This window comes from Triturus cristatus, chromosome 1_2 (assembly GCF_964204655.1).
Source record: "Triturus cristatus chromosome 1_2, aTriCri1.1, whole genome shotgun sequence".
Taxonomy (NCBI): Eukaryota; Metazoa; Chordata; class Amphibia; order Caudata; family Salamandridae; genus Triturus; species Triturus cristatus.
The window spans coordinates 155266054-155283275 of NC_140580.1; positions in this window are offsets into that span (position 1 = coordinate 155266054).

A 17222-nucleotide genomic window follows, 5' to 3' on the forward strand; every position below is an offset into this window, starting at 1 on the left:
CATTGTACTTTGCCGATTATGACTTTGTAATCACCTACAGACCTGGGGCACAGAATGGGAAAGCAGATGCCTTGTCCAGACTAGGAACCAATAACCAAAAAAGTAACACGGAAAATCAAGCCATAATTCCAAGTACCAGAATCATAGGCGCCACCACCTCAACTGACCTGAAGAAACAAATAATCGAACTCATGAGTCCAGAAGAAATGCAAGGTTGGGCCGAAGAGGGCGCTGGAAGGGAAATCCAACATCAGTTGCCATATTTTAAAGGAGCTTTGTATTTGCCTACCAAAGAGTTACAAGATCAAGCGCTGTACGAGTGCCATGATGCTCTTTTAGCTGGGCACAAAGGAGAAGCTAAAACCGAAGAATTAATTAAAAGGCTTTATTGGTGGCCTCAAATGACCAGGGACGTGGAGCAGTATGTCAAGACCTGTGAAATCTGTGCTCAGGGAAAATCAGAACGGCAGGCTCCTAAGGGATTGTTACAACCTTTGCCTACACCACCCTTTCCATGGCATACAGTTACGTTAGACCTCATTGTAGATTTACCCCTTAGTCAAGGGTACAATGCCATCCTAGTGGTGGTGGACACATTTTCTAAAATGGCACATTTTAGGGCTCTAAAAGGGGTTCCCACAGCTAAGCAACTTGCCAGACACTTCAGTACACAAATTGTGAAGATTCACGGAATTCCGAAGATTGTCATTTCAGATAGGGGTACACAGTTCGTATCCCATTTTTGGAAGGCTTTTCTGGAAGGTCTGGGAATCGAAGCTAGGTATTCAACCAGTTATCACCCAGAGACAGATGGGCAAACAGAGAGGGTGAACCAAGAATTAGAGCAGTACCTAAGGTTGTATCTTTTGAAACAAGATGGAGAGTGGGCAGATTATTTATGGGCAGCTGAGTTTGCACACAACAATGCCAGGAATGTTTCCACAGGCTATTCCCCATTTTACTTGAACTATGGCCGACACCCAAATTTCACCATAGGGCAGACCGATGTTCTAGTCCCAGCAGTGAAAGACCTAGTATCTCATTTGAAACAAGTCCATCAGACGGTCATACAAAACTTAGAACAGGCTAAGAAAAAATACAAGACCTATGCAGATAAAAAAAGACGAGAGGGTCCCCCCTTAGAGGCAGGAGATTGTGTTTGGTTAAGTACAAAGAACCTAAGGTTAAAAGGTAACAGGAAATTTCAACCAAGATTCATAGGGCCCTATCGAATAGAAGAAAAGATGTCTCCGGTTACTTATCGGTTGAAACTACCCACCAAATTGAAGGTTCATTCAGTGTTTCACGTATCATTGTTGAAAAAGGCACCACTAGAACTGCGAAAAAACTTGCCTCCGAAACCCATTCCATTAGAATCTGGAACAGAATTTGAAGTCAAGGAGATTTTAGACTCGAAGGAGGTAAAGGGCAAATTGTACTACTTGGTGGACTGGAAGGGCTATGGGCCAGAGGAGCGATCTTGGGAATTGGAGTCCGATGTGCATGCTCCGAGATTAGTAAAATCCTTTCATCAAAGATTTCCTACAAAGCCACGATTGAGAGGACCTCCTTTGTTGGGGGGTACTGTCAGGGCTCCTAGGGGCGCTTGGACAATAGCGGGTACAGTGTTGGGCAGAAGTTATGGGTCAGGAAGAAGAATGCGGGCAACCTAGGAAGTACGATTCGTACAGAAAGCCTATTTCCATATGTTTCGTACAAAAGACCGTACGGGTCAAAAAAAACAACGATTCTGATCCGGAACAGCTTGTACGCGACGTCCGGACGCATTCAAGCAGCGGTTTCCGGCCCAGCAAGTACGAATCGTCCCTACGTCACTCCGTACGGCTCTTTTTTTACGGGAGCCAAACACAGCCGGAAAAGCAGAGTCCTACGCAAACCGCTACGCAACGGAGCCCCGGTACGCAACGTACACGCCATGAACCCCATCGTAAGTGTCATCCCGGTCCTCCTAGCCTATGACCTGGTGCACCGGACCCGACGCACACGCTGCAGAAGGTGAGAACAACACCCAGGGGCCAGGGGGGTGGTGAGGGGCAGGAAACATACCCCTTACCCAAAGCCAAACCTATAATATGGAGCCCATACATTACCACCAGGGTCTGGTCACTGGGGGGGCGTGGTCAGCAACCCCTGCGTACCGGGAAGTGGATGTGTACGGTGCGTTTCACACGTACCCCTACGGCACAAGTAGAACAGTGATACGGACTGTACACAAACAATGAATGCGTGGGTACGGTGCATTGCACACGTACTCCTACAGCACCAGTAGAACAGTGATATGGACCGTACACACGCAATGAATGCGTGGGTACGGTGCGTTGCACACGTACTCCTACAGCACCAGTAGAACAGCGATACGGACCGTACACACGCAATGAATGCGTGGGTACGGTGCGTTGCACACGTACTCCTACGGCACAAGTACAATAGTGAAACGAAGCGTACACATGCAATGATGTTGTTGTGAGGTGCGTACATACGCGATGTTGGGGTACACACCGTACATACGCGATGATGTTGTTGTGAGGTGCGTACATACGCGATGTTGGGGTACGCACCGTACATACGCGATGATGTTGTTGTGGGGTGCGTACATACGCGATGTTGGGGTACGCACCGTACATACGCGATGATGTTGTTGTGAGGTGCTTACATACGTGATGTTGGGGTACACACCGTACATACGCGATGATGTGGTTGTATGGTGTGTACATACGCGATGTTGTTGTGAGGTGCGTACATACGCGATGTTGTTGTGAGGTGCGTACATATGCATGGGGGGGCCTGTACGACTCGCACCCCGGGAACTACTTTTCCCGGGATACGAGTTGTACAAAGTTTGCTTTGTAGCGGGTAAAGTCATTCCCCGTGTACGGGATGTTTTCCGTACGAATCCTAAATCGGAAAGCCGGTCCGGATCGTACTTGTACGGTCGGACTGTATTTTTTGGATTCGTAGGGAAAAGTGTCCGGGTCCGTCTCGTACAACTTTTCCCCATCGAATTCGTACGGATCGGGCCGATCCGTATGTGTTTTTTCACATACGATTCGTACTTCACGGGTGGGACGGGACTTGTATGATTCGTACGGGAAAAATTACGGGTACGAGTCGTACGGGAAAAAACAATACAGGATTGGAATCGACCCCTAGGTGTCAATACGGTCTATCATGGATCAGGAAAGACGCTAGATGTTAAGAAAAACATGCTAATGAGAAAACTAAAAGGAAGCTTACCGACTGGAACTTTTCAAAGCAGGCTCGTCACAACCGTAAACGTGAACCCAGTCTACCAAAAATCGGGGATGGCCGCTATGGTGCGTGCATGGCGTTGTAAGCATGATAATGGAAACAGGACTAATTCAAAATAACTTGGGAGTTGTTACGTAATGAATGCGATACGGACACATTAAAATGTGACAATTTCTAAAACTAAAAGTTGTCTGATTGTTAAACAGAAAATTTTAAAACGCAGAATTATCGTGAACCTAGTGTAGGGTTAGTGTCTTCCACGTGAAAATAGAAACAAGACTAATCCAGATGCACTCGAGGTGCACTGTTAGCGAAAACTTGAAGGTGCATTGAATCCAATAGTGACAGTAGTATTAAGAGATAGAGGGAATAGTGATACTCGCTGACATGTAACGGAATCGTAAAGGTTAAAGTGTACAAGAAAATCATAGAAAGGTGAAAGCAAGCGGTACCCATGATAAAGGTAGCATCAAGAAGGCAATGGTAAAGAACAGCGATGCCCTACCTATACAAAACTAATGCCAATCCTGCTGTCAGGGCTCCTAGGGGCGCTTGGACAATAGCGGGTACAGTGTTGGGCAGAAGTTATGGGTCAGGAAGAAGAATGCGGGCCAGAGGCAATGGCTGGACCAGGCTGAATCAGAAATGGAACCGAAGAAAGGGCGCCGCTTTCTAATCAACGCAGCGGTCTAGTTTATTTATTCCCCAGAGGTGTTCAGAGGCAGCTTGAGGCGCGCGCGCTGGAGCCAACGCGCACTTCACTGAGGAAGTTTCAGAGCACGCAGGTTAATTCTTAGGCTCCTCAGATTTAGTCAGAGAGCAACCTCGTCGGGTTTCGCCCAGTATCTCGTCCGCTACCTCCGTCGGGAGTAGTCAGAAGCAGTCTAAGTTCGTAGCAAGGTTGAGAAGGAGAAGTTTGCTGAGGTAACAGTTTGTGGCGCCTCTTCCCAATTTCTCGGCTTCAGCTGGTGAAAGCAACTCGTCGATGGATACCTAGCGCTACCAGAACCTGAAGGAAGAAAGAAGTCATAAGCTAAGTCACACAGAAAATTATAGAATTACTCTGAATGAAATGTAAATAAAATGTTGTATATAGTTAGAGACAAGACAGTACTTACTAGAAACAAATCTAGATTAATGGCAAAATCCTGCTAAGAAGGAAAAGGTCGTCAAAAGGGAATTCCAGAACAGTTAAGAAAAGTCGTTAGAAAATAGATACTATTAAGAAGAGTCCTTACAAGATAAAGGCATACACACTCAAGTAAGTGAATTAGATTACCTAAGGTGTAAGAGAGTTTCAAGGGGTAAATAGGAAATAAATACATTAAGCGATATCTTGTTGACAGGTAAATTCCAGAGGTGCCTTTTCAAGAAAAAGAAAGAACAGAAAAAGAGATAGAAACAAGAATGATAGAAGAGGGGCACAGTGCTTGGAGCTAAGGGTAGGTAAAGAACAAGGGAGCGGAATAGAATATAGAGTTCAGCTAAGTGTAAGAAATAATAACTTAATGCTTGGTTTCTAGATTCTCTCAGTTGACACGCAGTCTGCAGATAGAATGAAGAAGTAGACGAAAGAGAGAAGACAAGCTTCAGGACCAGTCTCTTCTTGTTTATTATTTTATCCACTCCCCCTTCCCCCTTGGGGGTAGATTTGTGGGTCTAGAAATTAAACTGGACCGCAGAAATATCCTTGAAGGGGAGTTGGGAATCAGCGTCTCTGTTCCTGTGCAAGATGCTGAAAGAATACTCTTGAACCCGTGACAGAGTGAAGTGCCCACGTTTAAAAACTTGCACCTGAGCAGAGATGGCTGAAGGAATAAATTTGCAAACCTTAGGAACAGTTTTAGAGACAATACAGAAGGAGTTGGTGGCAGTAAGGGAGGAAAATCAGAGTCTTAGACAGGAGGTGGTCAACTCTAGGAAGGAGACAGCAGAAGTAGCTCAGAGGTTAAGACAGCCATTTAGTACAGGACGAGAAACCGGAGACCCTCCTATAGAAGGTCCAAGTAGAATAGCAACACAAGTAATTCATTCTCTGTCCCCAGTCATACCGTTAGCTTCCCCAGAGCGATTCAGCGGAGACCCACAAAAAGCGCAGATATTTATCACTCAGTGCTCACTACACTTCATGTGCCGCTTTTCGATTTTCCCAGATGCACAGTCAAGAGTAGCCTTCGTGTTGTCATACTTAAGCGGAGACGCGGCGTCCTGGTCAATGCCCTTGGTCTCCCGTGATGACCCCCTACTGCATAATTACGAAGCATTCAAACAAGAATTTCTTCGGATCTTTGACAGACGGAGAATCTCTCAAGCGGTAGATAACGAATTACTTGACTTAAGACAAGGAAACCGAGATCTCGTGGCATACTTGGCACAATTTAACAAACTAGTGGTGGAGACTGACTGGCCAGAGAGTAAAAGAGCAGCAGTCTTCTATAGAGGGCTAAAAGACGAACTCAAAGATGTGTTGGCGCAAATTCCAAATCGACCCACCCAAATCTCAGAGCTGGTAGATCTGGTCTTAGAAATAGACTTCCGCCAAGGAGAGAGAATAGGAGAAAAGAGAAGAGATTTTAAACCAATAGTTCCAAGATTTGACAGGGCTCGGTCAGAAGGAGTCAAGTTTGCGGACGGACAAGTGGTGTCAGAACCGATGCAAATAGGAACTATAAGGGGTCCTTTGACCAAGGAGGAGAAAGAAAAGAGAAGGACAGGCAATTTATGCATGTACTGCGGCTCCAGTGGACATTTCGTTAGGAGGTGTCCAAAGAAACCAAAGACTTCTTTCAAGCCGAAGGAAAACTTGCAGCACCACCAGTAGCGGGAGTTGGACCGGTGGATGCTAATCAAAAATCAACTCCAACTGAACATCAAGTAGCAAATACCCTGCAGTCATCGGCCCCACACTTGATTTTGTCAATGGTAATTAAGTTTCGGCAAGTAACATTGACCGAGGTTTCAATAATGATAGATTCCGGAGCTACTGGAAACTTTTGCGACTTAAAATTTGCAACCAAGGTAGGGTTATGAGCAATATTGAAATCTAGGAGCGAACCCGTCCGGGCGGTGGACGGAACGAATCTTTCCTCCGGACCCATAGTGAGCCATACAGAGCAAGTACAGCTGATTTCCAGTGACGGACACCAAGAAGTGATCCAATTCAATTTAATTGACGCACCCCAGTTTCAACTCATCTTAGGCCTACCCTGGCTTACTGAACACAACCCAACAATTAATTGGAGCTCCAGGACAATAGTAATGGATTCAGAGTATTGTAAGAAGAATTGTTTTGAAGCAAAAGAAAAAAACAATGGGTGTAATCCAGCTCATTCTTTGTGTATGACTGCAGAATCTGTTTGCGTCATCAATTCTCAAGAAATTCCACAAGAGTATCGAGATTTTGAGGATGTGTTCAATGAAACGGAAGCAGAACAATTGCCACCACATCGGGTGTATGATTGTAAGATAGACCTGGAACCGGGCTCAAATCTGCCTTGCAGTCGAGTTTATGCCTTAACAGAAAAAGAACATCGTCATTTAAAAGAATACTTAGACAAATATCTGGCAAATGGTTTCATCAGGCCATCGCAATCTCCAGTGTCTTCGCCTCTATTCTTCGTGCCGAAGAAGGAAGGTGATTTGAGAACTTGTATCGATTATCGCGCAATTAACAGAATCACCAAGAAAAATCGGTACCCGCTTCCACTTATTTCCGTCCTTTTGGATCAGGTGAAAGGAGCACAGATATATACGAAACTCGACCTTAGAGGGGCTTACCATCTTGTCCGAATGCGAGAAGGAGATGAATGGAAGACAGCTTTCAGAACAAGATTTGGGCTATTTGAATACCAAGTTATGCCGTATGGTCTCTGCAACGCTCCAGCAGCTTTCCAACATTTTATTAATGACATCCTCCATGAATACATTGATCAGTGTGCAATAGTCTACATTGACGATATTCTGATTTATTCATCCGACAAGAATAAGCATCGAGGAGAAGTGAGAGGCGTTTTACAGAAGCTCCGAGAAAATAAGCTGTTTGTGAAACTAGAAAAATGTGTGTTCAACGTTTCCCAGGTGGAGTTTTTGGCCTTTGTCCTTTCACCAACCGGAATAAACATGGACGAACGGAAAATCAAGGCAGTGGTCGACTGGAAGTCCCCTGGAAGTGTTAAGGAGGTTCAGAGCTCTATAGGGTTCGCAAATTTCTACAGAAGGTTCATAAGTGAATTCTCACGGAAAATACTTCCTCTAACAAAACTACTCAGGAAGGGAGTTCGCTTTGATTGGACAGAAGAAACCGAAGAAGCTTTTAAATCTCTGAAGAAAGACTTTACCACTGCTCCAATACTTTTACATGCATATCCCTCGGAACCATTTTATGTTGAGACTGATGCCTCCGATTTAGCAGTTGGGGGAGTGCTATCTCAACGACACAAGGAAACAGGTCAGCTGCATCCAGTAGCTTACAGATCGAGAAAACTAACACCAGCTGAAGTAAATTACACTATAACAGAAAAAGAGTTATTGGCCATTAAAGACGCCTTTAAAGAGTGGCGACACTACCTCATGGGAGCTCAGCATATCGTGACAGTTTTCACGGTTCATCGAAATTTAAAATTTCTAAAATCAGCTAAGACACTAACACCAAGACAACTTAGATGGTCATTGTACTTTGCCGATTATGACTTTGTAATCACCTACAGACCTGGGGCACAGAATGGGAAAGCAGATGCCTTGTCCAGACTAGGAACCAATAACCAAAAAAGTAACACGGAAAATCAAGCCATAATTCCAAGTACCAGAATCATAGGCGCCACCACCTCAACTGACCTGAAGAAACAAATAATCGAACTCATGAGTCCAGAAGAAATGCAAGGTTGGGCCGAAGAGGGCGCTGGAAGGGAAATCCAACATCAGTTGCCATATTTTAAAGGAGCTTTGTATTTGCCTACCAAAGAGTTACAAGATCAAGCGCTGTACGAGTGCCATGATGCTCTTTTAGCTGGGCACAAAGGAGAAGCTAAAACCGAAGAATTAATTAAAAGGCTTTATTGGTGGCCTCAAATGACCAGGGACGTGGAGCAGTATGTCAAGACCTGTGAAATCTGTGCTCAGGGAAAATCAGAACGGCAGGCTCCTAAGGGATTGTTACAACCTTTGCCTACACCACCCTTTCCATGGCATACAGTTACGTTAGACCTCATTGTAGATTTACCCCTTAGTCAAGGGTACAATGCCATCCTAGTGGTGGTGGACACATTTTCTAAAATGGCACATTTTAGGGCTCTAAAAGGGGTTCCCACAGCTAAGCAACTTGCCAGACACTTCAGTACACAAATTGTGAAGATTCACGGAATTCCGAAGATTGTCATTTCAGATAGGGGTACACAGTTCGTATCCCATTTTTGGAAGGCTTTTCTGGAAGGTCTGGGAATCGAAGCTAGGTATTCAACCAGTTATCACCCAGAGACAGATGGGCAAACAGAGAGGGTGAACCAAGAATTAGAGCAGTACCTAAGGTTGTATCTTTTGAAACAAGATGGAGAGTGGGCAGATTATTTATGGGCAGCTGAGTTTGCACACAACAATGCCAGGAATGTTTCCACAGGCTATTCCCCATTTTACTTGAACTATGGCCGACACCCAAATTTCACCATAGGGCAGACCGATGTTCTAGTCCCAGCAGTGAAAGACCTAGTATCTCATTTGAAACAAGTCCATCAGACGGTCATACAAAACTTAGAACAGGCTAAGAAAAAATACAAGACCTATGCAGATAAAAAAAGACGAGAGGGTCCCCCCTTAGAGGCAGGAGATTGTGTTTGGTTAAGTACAAAGAACCTAAGGTTAAAAGGTAACAGGAAATTTCAACCAAGATTCATAGGGCCCTATCGAATAGAAGAAAAGATGTCTCCGGTTACTTATCGGTTGAAACTACCCACCAAATTGAAGGTTCATTCAGTGTTTCACGTATCATTGTTGAAAAAGGCACCACTAGAACTGCGAAAAAACTTGCCTCCGAAACCCATTCCATTAGAATCTGGAACAGAATTTGAAGTCAAGGAGATTTTAGACTCGAAGGAGGTAAAGGGCAAATTGTACTACTTGGTGGACTGGAAGGGCTATGGGCCAGAGGAGCGATCTTGGGAATTGGAGTCCGATGTGCATGCTCCGAGATTAGTAAAATCCTTTCATCAAAGATTTCCTACAAAGCCACGATTGAGAGGACCTCCTTTGTTGGGGGGTACTGTCAGGGCTCCTAGGGGCGCTTGGACAATAGCGGGTACAGTGTTGGGCAGAAGTTATGGGTCAGGAAGAAGAATGCGGGCCAGAGGCAATGGCTGGACCAGGCTGAATCAGAAATGGAACCGAAGAAAGGCCGCCGCTTTCTAATCAACGCAGCGGTCTAGTTTATTTATTCCCCACAGGTGTTCAGAGGCAGCTTGAGGCGCGCGCGCTGGAGCCAACGCGCACTTCACTGAGGAAGTTTCAGAGCACGCAGGTTAATTCTTAGGCTCCTCAGATTTAGTCAGAGAGCAACCTCGTCGGGTTTCGCACGGTATCTCGTCCGCTACCTCCGTCGGGAGTAGTCAGAAGCAGTCTAAGTTCGTAGCAAGGTTGAGAAGGAGAAGCTTGCTGAGGTAACAGTTTGTGGCGCCTCTTCCCAATTTCTCGGCTTCAGCTGGTGAAAGCAACTCGTCGATGGATACCTAGCGCTACCAGAACCTGAAGGAAGAAAGAAGTCATAAGCTAAGTCACACAGAAAATTATAGAATTACTCTGAATGAAATGTAAATAAAATGTTGTATATAGTTAGAGACAAGACAGTACTTAACAGAAAAAAATCTAGATTAATGGCAAAATCCTGCTAAGAAGGAAAAGGTCGTCAAAAGGGAATTCCAGAACAGTTAAGAAAAGTCGTTAGAAAATAGATACTATTAAGAAGAGTCCTTACAAGATAAAGGCATACACACTCAAGTAAGTGAATTAGATTACCTAAGGTGTAAGAGAGTTTCAAGGGGTAAATAGGAAATAAATACATTAAGCGATATCTTGTTGACAGGTAAATTCCAGAGGTGCCTTTTCAAGAAAAAGAAAGAACAGAAAAAGAGATAGAAACAAGAATGATAGAAGAGGGGCACAGTGCTTGGAGCTAAGGGTAGGTAAAGAACAAGGGAGCGGAATAGAATATAGAGTTCAGCTAAGTGTAAGAAATAATAACTTAATGCTTGGTTTCTAGATTCTCTCAGTTGACACGCAGTCTGCAGATAGAACGAAGAAGTAGACGAAAGAGAGAAGACAAGCTTCAGGACCAGTCTCTTCTTGTTTATTATTTTATCCACTCCCCCTTCCCCCTTGGGGGTAGATTTGTGGGTCTAGAAATTAAACTGGACCGCAGAAATATCCTTGAAGGGGAGTTGGAAATCAGCTTCTCTGTTCCTGTGCAAGATGCTGAAAGAATACTCTTGAACCCGTGACACCTGCCTATATAAAACTAAATAATGTACAACAGACTTAAATCAGAGACAAGACAAAGCAAAGTCGAATGAAAACAAAGAAAAATGAAATAAAAACAGAGAACAGAGTAGCAAGCGGACAGGGAAATAAATGATCAGCTACAGAAACCACAAAAAGCAGGATAGTTCAAATTTATCATTTAGCCCTTTGGGGTGAAAGGTCTCAAGGAAACAAATCCAATGTGTTTCGCGTTGTAAAAGTAATTTGCATAAATCTTGACTGGGCTGTGTGTCAATATCTTCAATCACACTAAAATTAAGTTGTGCAATGGTGTGTTGGTGATCTATCCAATGTTTGGCCAATGAGGAACTCAATGTTTTAGTCCGCATCCGACTTTTGTGTTCAGTGATACGGGTTCTCAGAGTTATCTCAGTTTTACCCACATAGTACAACCCGCAAGGGCACTTGATCACATAAATGACATAAGTACTATTACAGTTGGCGGTGAAACGTAGCTGTATGTTTCTCCCAGATCTGGGATGTGTTATAGATTGACCCGTTAGCACATTATTACAGTGAGAGCAGTTCTGAAATTTCAACATACCTTTATGGTTCCTCTCAGAGGAGAGTATTGGGGATGTCAGTATTTCTTTTAAATTATGAGAATGTTTGTATGCAAACAATGGAGGATTTGAAAACAGCCCCTGGAAATCAGATTCGGTTTGGAGATGTTCCCAGCGTTTTCGAATGATCTTTTTAATCCTATGTGACTGGGATGAAAAAGTTGAAAGAATCACTTCTCTGGATTCATTTTGAATATTGGTTGTTTTTTTCCAACAAATTGCTTCTAGTCACTTGTAGTGCCTTAGCTTCAGCAAGATCGACAATCTCGCAAGGGTATCCCCTAAAAATGAACTTTTTCTTGTATTCTTGGATGGTTTGAAGGCTTAAGTTAGGGTCTTAAGCGATACGTCTGATTCTGGTGAATTGTGAGTATGGGAGGTGGCGTTCAAGAGACCATGGGTGGAAGCTTTGATACAATAATGCATTGTTTCTATCTGTACTTTTTTTAAAGACCTTGGTAGTGATCTGACGCTCGTTCAGTTCTATGAGAACATCAAGATAAGAAATTCTCTGAGCATCGATGGAAAAAGTGAATTGAATTCTGGAGTTCTTATCATTCAGGTCAGTAATCATGGATTCAAGATCTGTACGTTTGCCATGTCAAATTATTAGAATATCGTCCATGTAGCGGCGATATAGAATCAAATTTCTTTGCCAATTAGTATTAGATAAGATGTGTTCAGTTTCAAATTTAGACATAAAAATATTAGCATAGCTGGGGGCTCCCGAAAAACCCATTGAGGTACCGTTGGATTGAAGATAAAAACGATTTTTCCACTTGAAGTACCTGTGAAATAACCAAAAGTGTAAAAGTTCCAATAGAAAGATTGTATTAACCCCAGGTGTCTCGTGACGCAATAGAGCCCACTCTATGGCTTCTATGCCTTCCATGTGTGGTATTGAGGTGTATAGAGGAGACCACGTCTACTGTGGATAACCAAATCTCACCAGCCTCTGGAATCTGAACTGCATTCAAGATCTGCAACAAGTGGGTGGTATCTTGAAGATAGGTGCTGCTTGTTTGAACTATAGGTTGTAGAAAAGTATCTAGATACTGGTCGAGTGGTTCATGTAAGGACCCACATCCCGACACAATCTGTCTAAGAGGTGGATTCATGAGGTTTTTGTGTATCTTAGGTAACATATATAACTTTGGCCTGCGTGGAAATTTAGTCGTGAGAAAGTCTTTGGTTTTGTCGTTGATCCAGCTCATTTCTTTAGCATAAGTGAGTATAGAGGAAAGTAGAGTCAAAAAGGAATCAGTGGGATCATTGGGCAGTAGAATGTATGTGGTTGCATCCTGCAAAATCAATTCAATTTTAGCTTCATAGATATTTTTATCCATAACAACCATAGCGCCACCTTTGTCAGCTCTGGTGAAATGGAGAAATTGGTTCTTTCTGAGTTCTAGCAGTGCAAGTTTATCACGTGGAGACATATTTTCAGTGAGTTTTGGGCGAGCAGGTAATTTCAGCAGATCTTGCTTGACTAGAGTCTCAAAGATGACTATAATCTTATGTGAAACAGGAGAGATAAATGTGCTTTTTGGCTTAAATTCATGATATTCAGACTGTGGAGCACTCAAGGGTTCAGGGTTCAATGTAGAAAAAAAGTATCTCAATCGCAATTTTCTAGTGAATTTATACAGTGCCACCTCTGCGTCAAGTGTTTTGGAGTGAAAGGTGGGAACGAAGGAGCTGCCCTTTTCCAAAACTGACAACTGATTGTTAGACAACTTTTGTGAGGAAATATTTATCACTAGTGTTTCTTCTGGCGAGCTGGTCTGCCACTTGCTGGCCGAAGAGGTCCACGATTTGTCGCATGCGGGTGTGGATGGACCTCATCAGCAGGATGAACTTGTGCAACAGTTCGGCCCATTCGTTCCTGGGCCTCTTCGTATGCGCCCAGGACTCTGGTGATGTGTTCCAGGGATTGGGTCCCAGCCTCCTGGTGTCCGTGGGTGACCCTGCCCCTCCCACCTGCCCTGCTGCCATGGACCTGTTGCCTCATCACTGTGGGCACCCAAATCCTCTCCCTGCCCTCCTCCGTTGGTGGTGTGTTCTGGTCATCCTCTGGGACAGGGAGGATGTTGCAGGTAGCACTGGTGGTGGTGGCGGTGGCCGCACAGGCTGTGACAGCAGGGGTCTGCTGTGAAGTTGTTGTTGGCGCAGATGTGGTGAGGGGATGATGGGGTCCTGGGACCTGTTGCTCCCTGGCACACCAGATGGGCCGGCTTCGAGCTCATCATCCATGGAATCCTGGGAGTCAACATCCGCGAGTTCATGTACCGGGGGGGGGGGGGAGACTGGCTCTGCAGGTTGCTGGTGTTGTCCTCTGCTGTGAGTTCTTGGTCACCTGTGGGTCAGATGGGAAATGGTCATTGTAGTGCACCCGGCAAGCTTTGTGTTAGCTGTGTGTCATTCACTTTTTGTACACTGCATAATTGACAGATCATCACATTGTTTACTATGTGCACTACTGTGTTTCCTGACAAGATGCAGTGGTACAGGCATTACTGTATGGTGCGAGGTGTCAAGGCATACCATGCGACCCTGTGCATAATTGTGCCCTGACTTTCTTCTACTTGTGCATTGGTGTGTCACACTTTGGTAGCTGTGACAGTTTCCTTAGTTTACCTGTGTGCACACTGTGCTTGGCAATGGGGTAGGTATGCCTCTTTGTGCAATGAGAGGGCTGGTGTTGTCATATGGCACCATTTAATTTGTGACGAATGGGTGGGTGCACGTACTGGCTACTTACCTGTAATGTGCCCACATTTGGGTTTGTTATGTCACACGTGTGTGTGCGTGGTGGCGGCTTACATTCTGCTCAGTGGGGTCACGGTCCAGAATCATATGTCTACCTACCTATAAGTTTGCTTGGTGTACTGCAATGGCTTCCAACTGCTTCTGGGTGGGGGAGTGCTCCACCCTGCTCTGGTGTGGGACAGAGGGAATGTTGGGAGTAGTAGTGGAGGCCTCCCACACCCAGGCACCCTCACTGTGAGGATGGCTACCTACCTGGTAGTTTGATGAGGGTGATGTAATGGCTTCCAACTGCTTCTGGGTGGGGGGGAGAGATCCATTCTGTTGAGGGGGGCCAGGGTGCATGGTGGGAATAGTGATACAGACCTCCCACCCACAAACACCCTCACTGTGAAGGGTATAAAGATAGAATATCGACGGGAAAATATCGACTAGCATTAATATCGTGGTAAGAATATCGACTGTGAAAAATATCGTTATAGAAAATATCTTTTTAAAAAATATCGTTTCGTGAGAATGACAAAAATATCGTCATAAAAAAATATCGATGAACAGAATATCATTGAAGAAAATGTCGTTTCATATAATATCGACAGAAAAATATAAGTTGTTATAAAATTTATAAGAAAATATGTATTATGTTTTTAAAAAACTTACAAAACTCCTACTAGTAATAATATGTGTTAAAAAATATTTTCTACAAAAGAATTGTTAAAATTTTAGTAGCGGGTTATTGGTATTATAGGGGATAAGGGTGGGTAGTAATTTAAAATTTGGTTTTTAAAAAATGTATAAAATATAAACAAATTAGAAAATATTTAAGAAATCCAAATTTTAAATTGAAATTTTGAATTCTTCACGAAATTAAATTTGTAATTAAATTTTATAATTTCAAATAAAAATTTTAGGAGCGGGTTTTTGGTATTATAGGGGATTAGGGTGGGTAGTAATTTAAAAATGTAGTGTTTAAAAATTGTATAAAATATTAATAAATTAGAAATTTATAATGAAATCAAATTTTAACCTCGAAATTTAAAATTTTACACGAAATTTATATTTTAATATTAATAAAAAATATTACATTAATACTGAAGAAGCGTTATTTTGGTATTATAGGGGAATAGGGTCTAAAAAATAATTTAGATAGAAAAATTTATATTGTTTACTAACCTGCACATTTCCTGACTTATGTTGGATTGGAGTTAGAATAGTAAATTATTATAAAATATAAACAAATTTGAAAATAATTAAGAAATTAAAAATGTAATTTTAAATTTCGAATTGTTTACGAATTTAAATTTGTAATTACATTTAAAAATTTCAAATAAAAATTTTAGGAGCGGGTTTTTGGTATTATAGGGGATTAGGGTGGGTAGTAATTTAAAAATGTAGTCTTTAAAAATTGCATAAAATATTAATAAATTAGAAATGTATCATGAAATCAAAATTTAACATCGAAATTACAATTTTTACACGAAATTTATTTTTTAATATTAATAAAAAATATTAAATTAATATTGAAGAAGCGTTATTTTGGTATTATAGGGGAATAGGGTCTAAAAAATAATTTAGATAGAAAAATGTATTTTGTTTACTAACCTGCACATTTCCTGACTTATGTTGGATTGGAGTTAGAATTGTAATTTATTATAGTTTACTATCCAGCACTTTCCCTGAGTTATGTTATGTTTGGAGTTAGAATAGTAATTTATTATGGTTTACTATCCAGCACTTTCCCTGACTTATGTTGGATTGGAGTTAGAATAGTAATTTATTATGGTTTACTATCCAGCACTTTCCCTGACTTATGTTGGATTGGAGTTAGAATAGTAATTTATTATGGTTTACTATCCAGCACTTTCCCTGAGTTATGTTATGTTTGGAGTTAGAATAGTAATTTATTATGGTTTACTATCCAGCACTTTCCCTGACTTATGTTGGATTGGAGTTAGAATAGTAATTTGTTATGGTTTACTATCCAGCACTTTCCCTGAGTTATGTTATGTTTGGAGTTAGAATAGTAATTTATTATGGTTTACTATCCAGCAGTTTCCATGACTTATGTTGGATTGGAGTTAGAATAGTCATTTATTATGGTTTACTATCCAGCACTCTCCCTGACTTATGTTATGGTTTACTATCCAGCACTTTCCCTGACTTATGTTATGTTTGGAGTTAGAATAGTAATTTATTATGGTTTACTATCCAGCACTTTCCCTGACTTATGTTGGATTGGAGTTAGAATAGTAATTTATTATGGTTTACTATCCAGCACTTTCCCTGACTTATGTTGGATTGGAGTTAGAATAGTAATTTATTATGGTTTACTATCCAGCACTTTCCCTGACTTATGTTATGTTTGGAGTTAGAATAGTAATTTATTATGGTTTACTCTCCAGCACTTTCCCTGACTTATGTTGGATTGGAGTTAGAATAGTAATTTATTATGGTTTACTATCCAGCACTTTCCCTGATTTATGTTGGATTGGAGTTAGAATAGTAATTTATTATGGTTTACTATCCAGCACTTTCACTGACTTATGTTATGTTTGGAGTTAGAATAGTAATTTATTATGGTTTACTATCCAGCACTTTCCCTGACTTATGTTGGATTGGAGTTAGAATAGTAATTTATTATGGTTTACTATCCAGAACTTTCCCTTACTTATGTTGGATTGGAGTTAGATTAGTAATTTATTATGGTTTACTATCCAGCACTTTCCCTGAGTTATGTTATGTTTGGAGTTAGAATAGTAATTTATTATGGTTTACTATCCAGCACTTTCCCTGACTTATGTTGGATTGGAGTTAGAATAGTAATTTATTATGGTTTACTATCCAGAACTTTCCCTGAGTTTACAATTTATTTTTGATCAAAGGGGTATTTAGTCCTCTGGAACGCGTAGACCCTCGGTTTTTGTCGTCACATACTGTAACTACATATTCTGTGGGAAAGTTATGTCAATCCTGGCTGCGACATTCCACCTTAGCATCTGTCAAAGTTCATTTATCGAAGTTACATGACAAAATAGATTTGAATTCTTTTGTTAAAGGTCCTGTGGGTGGCAGAACCAAAAGGTGGGCGTATGCTATTTACAACGA